This window comes from Camellia sinensis, chromosome 5, assembly GCF_055761805.1.
Source record: "Camellia sinensis isolate YWXY chromosome 5, ASM5576180v1, whole genome shotgun sequence".
Classification (NCBI taxonomy): Eukaryota; Viridiplantae; Streptophyta; class Magnoliopsida; order Ericales; family Theaceae; genus Camellia; species Camellia sinensis.
In genome coordinates this window covers 187,584,872-187,593,580 of record NC_138965.1, presented here as the reverse complement: position 1 = coordinate 187,593,580, position 8,709 = coordinate 187,584,872, and the positions used below count along the sequence as shown (strand labels likewise).

The following is an 8,709-nucleotide window of genomic DNA, read 5'->3' as shown; positions in this document are numbered from 1 at the left end:
AACCCTCTCAACTTACATATATAAGTTTGATATAGTGAAATGTAAAGAAGAGTAGAAAATCTCACTAGCATTCTTGGGCATAGACCTCCAAGAACCTTCCCCATTAGCTTGAATGTACTTGGTCAAGATCTCATCTTCTTCTGCAGTCCATCTCCCCCTTTTCAACCCCACTTTCTCACAGCAAGGTGCTCTTCCCATTTCAGTCTAAAAAAAACACACACTTGATCACCTAACTCACTCAAGGTCTGTACTCCACTCTTCAGATAAATGGTAGAAGAGAGAGAAAAACGTAGTAGAAAGAGAGAGAGAGAGAGAGAGAGAGAGAGAGAGAGAGAGAGAGAGATACCTCAGTGGGGTAGATCGATCGTCGTTCAGTGCAAGCAAATCGTCGATCAGAAGTGTAGATCGTCGGTCGTTCAGTGTAGATCGTCGGCCGGAGGTTACCGTCGGACGGTAGGGTAGGGTAGAGAGAGAGAGAGAGAGAGAGAGAGAGAGAGAGAGTCTCAGCGTGTTGGTCTGTGAAGGAATTAGGGCCAATTCTAAACAAAAGGGGACTGATGCGTGTATAAATTTGGGGGAAAAAACGAAGGAAAAAAGAAAGGCACGGGCAGGTCGGGTTTGCGGAGTAAAATGGCGGATCACCCGCCACCCGACCCGAACCCGAAAACCCTAAAATATTCAGCCCGCACCCGTCCGCCAGGTACCACGCATCCACCCATTTGACGTCGGGTCGGGTCGAGTCGGGCGGTTATGGCGGGCCGGGTCATCCGCTGCACAACCCTACTTCAATGTGTCGCACGACTCCATTTTGACACTCAGTAGGTGGTCAACTTCCTTCGGTGTTTTCGTGTTGGTTTTAAAGCGCGTCATAAAGGCCTCAGCCAACTGATGCCACCTTTCTATGCTCCCCTCCGACAACCTCTCGAACCATTTCAAGCCCAGTTCGCCTAAACTTGACGGAAAGATAAGGCACATAAGTGCGTTATTCCGCCTATGCCCGGCCATGACTTGTCGGAAGTGACTCACATGCATGTAGGGATTGGTTTTCCCGTCGTAGAGTGTGAATTTAGGCTAGTAGAAGCCTGTCGGAAGCAGTGTCGTTTCTATCTCCAAGGAGAAAGGGGTGGCGCTCAGCCTTGCCAAGTCTGTATTTAGAAGGAGTGGCACTGCTTGGCGGGGTGGAGGCATTCCGACCTCCTCGCTGGCGTGAACCCCATAGGATAGCTGCTGGAACGCCGGCACCCTCTGAGCCTTCTGCCGGAGAGCTCGTTCCTTCAAGACTACCCGCAAATCCTCTGAACGAGCGGAATAAGAATACCTTGACATCGTCGCCGGACGTGAGGGTCGATAGGTGCTGTCTTGCGCGCTGGACTTCTCTTCGTGCAGGTCGGACTCTCCAACCTTGTAACTTCTGGTGATGGAAATGGATGCAGTGTGTCGCTGACTCTGACTGCCTGAACGGCGGGGTTGGGTGTGCTCACTGTGGTCTCCCATTGCAGCTACACCCTTCCCTTTAACATGCCGCTTCAGCTCTTCCATCTTCGCCGCCATTCGCCGGATGACGGCGTCCTGGTCCCTTAACTTGTGTTCCGGATGTCTAGCATGTGATTCTCTCCACCGCCGATGACTGTCTGGACTCCGTGAATGACCATAACTTCTTCAGCGCTTATCCCGCACATCTCTTGAATGTCCTCCTGGAGAAGTCTCCAGGTCCGCCATCGGAGGAACGATGGTGGGATGCCCTTCTCTCCGTCTGCCCGACTCCGGGGTAACTCCGTCGATGGCGGACAGCGGAATCTCTTCGTTGTTTGCCATGGACGGTGATCAAACGAGCCTGGAAGACAAGGTTTTGTCTGCAAACTTCCCACAGACGGCGCCAATTATACGGGGAGCAAATATTCAGGCGAGCCCGTATTCCTTTTTTTCAAGCTCTGTTTCTGTCCGATCACCTGCGTGCACAATAGCAGTGAGCTACCCGGCGGTGTATGGCCGAAAAACCCCTCCGACGATCAAGTTAGACACACACACAGGGATAGAGAGAGAGAGAGGACTGAGTTGAGTGTAAGTATTTCTCTTACCAAATGTTCGTGTGTCCAGCATGGGGGGCGCAGACTTGCTTATATACCTTCTACGCCCTAAATCTACTCCCAGTGATCTCTCGACACGTGTTTCTGCTATCCCATCTGTCAGCACAAATCTTGCTGAACATCACCTAACCCGACTGCCAGCCCACTGCATTGGGAGCTCGGCAGCTGGGCTGTAGCATCTCGGCTGTCAATGGCCATGTTGCGTTTCATGCCCAGGTGCCCCCAACAATTGAGCTCCTTTCCAGCCATGCTCAACTGCATTCCGGCGAAGCCAAGCTTGAGATTGGTCATACTGGTCAACCAAAGTCCTTCCTGCTGAGCTTCAAGCATGAGCCTTCACGCCGAGCTATGGATGCGTGCTTTCCAACCGCGCAACGCATAAACCGTGGAACCCTTACTTGACCGGCCTCCGTGCCGACAAGGTGAAGTAGCCCGGTTCCATATGCCCTTGCCATTGCCGAGCAAAAATCACTTTTGGGTGGACCTGGGATACCACGGCTCAAATGTGTTCGGCCCACAATTTACCTGGTATTACCATGGCCCAATCCAGACCATATTTTTCCCTCATAAGAGAGTAATTATAAATTATATTTTCTTCATTAATTTTGTTAAATAAAAAATTATAACAAAGAAATATTTATAATTTTTTAAAATATAAAAATAATTTATATTTTATGCAAATCTGAGAACGTCTTTATAATTTACCTTTCTATTTTAATACAGTTTCAACTTATATAGCTTGTGATCGAAGTGACTTAATTAAATTAACAAAAACTAAGGGTCTGTTTGGTAACGTTTACGTTTTTAGTTTATATTTACAAAAATTTTATAAACTGATTTTTGTTTATTTTTAGAAAAATATAAACTACAAACGTATTTGGTAATTGACAAAATGTTTAAAAAAATTTAAAAATATAAAAAAGAGTGAGAAATGGCAAGTGGCGGCGGAAGACGGTGGTAGAAAGTGGTGACGGTGGGTGGGTGGGTGGTGGCGGGTGGTGGTGGTGGGTGGGTGACAGTGGCGGGTGGTGGGTGGAAGCTAGTGGGTGGTGGTGGCGGGTGGCAGGTGGGTGGCAGATGGCGGGTGGTGGTGGCGGGTGGTGATAGTGGGTGGGTGGGTGACAATGGCGGGTGGTAGCGAGTGTGTGGTTGTGGTGGTGGCTGGTGGCGGGTGGTGGTGGTGGTGGTGGTGGTGACGGTGACGGGTGGTGGTGGTGGTGGTGGTGGGTGGTGGGTGATGGTGGCTGGTGGTGGCGGGCGATAGATGGTGATGGCAGGTGGGTTGTGAGTGGTGGTGGCGAGTGGTGGATGGTGGTGGTGGGTGGCGGGTGGCGGGTGGCGGCGGGTGGACAGCGGGTGGGTGGTGGCGGTGGCGGCGAGGGATGGGTGGTGGTGGCGAGTGGATGGTGGTGGTTGGCAGGTGGGTAGTGATGGCGGGTGATGAGTGGTGGTGGCAGGTGGTGGTGGGGGGTGGGTGGTGGCGGCGGAAGACGGTGGTGGAAAATGGTGGTGGGTGGTGGCTAGTGTTGGGTGGTAAAAAAAAAAAAACTAAAAACTCAAAACGAAAACGCATTTTTTGAGTTTGCATTTTTTAGTCAAATTTATAAACTGAGATCACTGATTTATAAATAAAAAATTTACCAAACAAATTTTTATTTAAATTTTTAAAATTTTTATAAATACAAATAAAAAATTAAAAACGTAAATGTTACCAAACGGCACCTAAACTACCTAAAAAGGCTGGCGAGTAGTGTTTTTTTTTTAAGGAAAAAAAACTCTGATAAACTAAACAAGCGGTGGTGGCCAATCCTGTCGTAATCCTGCTAACGCGCATTTCTCAATCATCTTCATCGAAATTCAAGATTGACATTTTTTTAATCTCAAAGTCTAACTAAGCCAAATCTCTCTTTAAATAGCCAATTTATTCCATGTTTAGAGCATAAGCAAAGCAAAATCATTGAAGAAGAAGAAGGCACACTTGGAGTCAGTGTGAAAAGGTAACTATAACTCTCTTTCAATGATTTCTTTTCTCTCTCTCTCTCTCTCTCTTCCCCATAAACAGATATATATATATATATATATATGTATGTAATCTAATCCATACTGATAGATTATGAATTTTGTGTGGTGGTCGTGTTGAGTTTAGTGTTCATCATCGATGAAGGATCGGAAAGACAAAAGGCGGCAGACACTGACGCTCTGTTGCGCAAATGTTAACTTGAATGAAAATAAAAACGAGAAGATCAATAAAGAGGAATCTGGTGGTGGTCATAGTGGTATTATCAGCAGCAGCACTCGGCGCGATGGACTTTTCTCTGCGATTTTCGGGGAGAGAAGTGGGCGATCCTCAGTGTTTCTCTGTTGCTCCCAGATTCAGGGCTCATCATCTCCCCCAATGTCCCCTCTCGCCCCCAAACCTGATGATTCTTTCGGTTCGCCCGCCCTTCTTCCACTTTTTGTTACCTCCTCTGACTAGTAGCATACTTTATGATATTACCACTTTAAAATTATTGGTTCCATCTATTATATATTAGGGAAATGATTTGTAACCCTAAAAACCTCACCCCTAATCCCCTAATTTCCATTTCTGGCAACTGTTTCCTTTTTTTTTTTTTTTTTTTACTTAATATGAAAATTAGGGGGATTAGGGGGATATTTTTTAGGGGATGTAGCATGACCCTATATATTATTATTAAAAACTAAGATTCCACCTATTATATATATCATATATATATATATATATTATTAAAAGTATTTATTTTTTCAAAATTTAGGTAGCATATTAGAAGGATTTTTTTTCTTCCTTCTAAAAGAGTTATGTCAATATGTATTTTCTTAATTATATATAGAATTGTATATAAACACAAACCTAATTTAAATTATATTAACTTTACCTATTTTATATGAATTCTATTTGATAAATATTTCCTTTCTATATATTTTTATAGTAAATTGAGAAAATTTATAAACTCAATACCAATTCTGCGTTTAACATTTTTCTTCTTAATTCTTTCAAAGGTATTAGAATTTTTTTAATGTTAAATTGCCTTCATTTTTTCCTTCTAATTTTCCCGTATATTATTTTATACCCAATACCAATTCTATATTATTCTATATTATGAATTTGTCTTTTAAATTTTGTAATGATTCTATATGTAAAATTATATTTATTTTATATATTATTTTATATAATCACAATTTACAGGAAGAAAAATTTTCACAACAATGATACTCTCAAAGAACCTCTAAAATTTAGATTTACTGCTCAAGTTACTTTTTCAATTGTTGAACAACAAGTTCTTTTATGTTTTTATATCATATTACAAATGATTAATCATTTTATACACCGAGATATATATATACCGTTTGGATGTTTTCATTATTTTTTTTTTTTGGTTTAGATATTATGTGATTCTTTCTTTGTTAAGTCATTATTGAATTTCTTTTATATAATTGATATTTTAATTTAATTAAGATAAGTGTTCAATTCTCAAGTTCGAATAGATGAATTTGAATTCCCCCCGATTTCTTCCCTTTTTTTTTTTTTTTTTCTAACTTTCTATTCTAACTCTCAAGAAGAAAGTTCCTTTCCAACTTTCTCCGCCTTTCTCCATCCTCTTTTTGTTGTTGTTGTTATTGTTGTTGTTGCAGGGACTAATCAGTTTAGGCCACTAATTGTTTCATTAGATTAAATTACCAAGTTTAACTCAAACTAATCATTATATGATAATCCAACTATAACATATAACCTATTTATATGATAATCCAAGTTTAACATATTTATAACATATTTATATTTAATTTTTTTAAATAAATTTTATATGATTTCTATTTCTACATATTTTATTTTCCAAATGAATATAAAAGAAAATTAAATTGTTGGAATTACTTTTAATTTTATGTTACTAATTCTTCTTCTAATTTAACTATTATTTTTAATATCGAAATGAATATTTATTTTATTATTTTATAATTCAATATATATCATACAAGATTATTATATAATAATTATATTTTTATAGTACGATAAAACTAAAATTATTAAAATACACAAATAATTTAACTAAAATTAATATATATATAAATATTCAAATAATAGTTTTTTATAGAACAATAGTGCCAATATTATCAAAATAAATAATTACAATTTTATTTTAATTTTAATATTAAATTAAAATTAAAATTAAAATTATTATTTTATAACACACATTGTACCATCAAATATTTTTTGAAAAAAAAAAAAGCATGTACATTGCACGGGTTAACTGCTAATATATTATTAAAAGTAATATTTTTTCCATACTTAGGTGACACATTATAAGGGTTTACTTTTTCTATGAGAGTCACGCCAGTATATATTTTCTTAATTACATATAGAGTTCTACACAAATCCAAACCTAATGTAAATTATAGTAACTTAACTTATTTTATATGTATTCTATTTGACAAATATTTCTTTTCATATATTTTTTTATCGTAAATTGAGATAATCCATAAATCCAATGCCAATTTTGTGTTTTACGTTTTTCTTTTTAATTCTTTCAAGGGTATAAAGATTTTTTTTAATACTAAATTGCTCTTTTTTTTTTCTTCTTATTTTTCTGTGCATTATTCTTACCCAATACTAATTATATATTATTATATATTATGAATTTGTCGTTTAAATTTTATAGTGATTCTATATATCAAATTATATTTTCTTTCCTATATTAATATATATAATTTAACTAAAATTAATATATATAAGTATTCAAGTAACAATTTTATAGAACGATGACGTCAATATTATCAAAATAAAGAATTAAAATCATACTTTAATTTTAATTTTAAATTAAAAATAAAATTATTCTTTTATAACACACATTGTACTGTTAAATATTTTTTGAAAAAAAAATAGCACTTGTATTGCACGGGTCAACTGCTAATTATATAAACTATAGTGACATAAAATAAAATTATGCCACATCATCCGTTACTACAGTAAGTGATATATCAATTGGTGCATATAGCTTCATTTATTTATTTATTTTTTGTTTTTCTATTTGGTTTTGAAATTCAATTTTTTAATAGTTTTTTTTAATATTTTAATATTTGTATTTTAATTATTTTTTAAAAAACAATTATGTGCAAAAATTCATATATTGACTTTTTAAGTTTATCTAACAAAAATAAAATATTTATTAAAAAATTATTAAGTGCAAAAAATTCATATTTTACTTTCTAAATATGTTTTTGAATTAAAAATAATTTTTAAAAATTAAACCAAACACAATATTGAGACTCACAATTCAAGTATCTCAATTTTTTCCATGATTATAAAGTTGCAAGATATGTGTTAACTTTTGATTTGTCGTAAATTTAACCATGTAAACCCATAAAAATTAACTTAAAATTTAATAAATTAATTAAATAAAATTGACACTTATAATCTATTTAAGGAGACCATCAAAAAAAAAAAAATTATTTAAGAAGGATTAGTTACCCTTTTCAATATTGTTTTTATCAAATAGTGTCATGACATGTTTAAATTTCTTATGCAATTTCATTGACTAAAATAAAAAAAATATATGTAAAATATAATCTTAGCATCAATATGATGTTTTTATTTCCCAATAATTTGATGTAAAAAAATGTAGGATTTTATTTTTTTAAAACAAAATTGAGTTTGAAATTAAATATTTTTATGAAGAATTTCATTTAATAAATGTCAGTTCCATGAAATTTAAATTGTAAAAAATGATATTTACATACATTTGATATTTTTAATTTGTGAAATTGTTTAATATGACACATTAACACAACGTGATTCCGACAAAAACTCAAAAAAATAAATTTGTTATTAAAAAATTATGATACGAATACAAAATGATATGACATAAATAGGACACGATATAATTCTCACCCCTAATTAAAAACATAGATCTAGAAACACAAAAATCAATTATAGAATAAGATAAAATATTTATGAATAAATAGGATTTTTAAATGTGAGCCAACTAACTAATTTTACAAGATTTTATTTATTTTTTAAATAAATTTTTATTAATATTGCAGGTTTGTCACCGAAGCAAGGTGCATTGTCTGTAATGGTGCCGCCCCTGGAGGATGTGAAGAATCATAAAGTAAAATAGCTTTTGGAGCTATATATATTTATAATAATGTTATAATATATAATTACACTTATATATTATAACGGATTTATTATCTCATATATTATTATTATATTAGCTTGAGAAACGTTGTGTTATTTTATTTAGGTAAGAAAAAGAAAAAAAATAGTTATGCTTTCTTATTATTATATTTGGATGAATAAAAAAAAAATTACACGTGTAATAGAGATATGAGTATTTTTTTTTTTTTGATGAATGACGTGTAATAGGGCACAAACATTACCAATTCCCACTTCTCTCTCTACCTCTCCTAGGGTTTCTTTGAAGGCGTTGCTCGGGGCGGGAGAGGGGGGCTCCGATCTCCGGCAACCTCTCCCTTTATTTTTGCCCCTCATCTTTTTCGTTTTTATTGTCCTTTTTGGCTCAATAATACTTTGGAAGCTTAGTCTTTCCATTTCTCTCTCCATGTGAGGTCCTTTTCCCCATCTTGGTAGAACTCTACTCTTCATTCT

At 35.5% G+C, this 8,709-nt stretch overlaps 1 long non-coding RNA gene across 1 annotated transcript; it reads left to right on the top strand.

The window, feature by feature from the left end:
* Positions 1–3,832: 3,832 nt before the first annotated feature.
* On the top strand, positions 3,833–8,420 carry LOC114263790 (uncharacterized). Its single transcript, XR_003629715.2, has 3 exons — positions 3,833–4,084; positions 4,234–4,519; positions 8,142–8,420. It is a non-coding gene; the product is annotated as an uncharacterized LOC114263790 (long non-coding RNA).
* Positions 8,421–8,709: the final 289 nt, after the last annotated feature.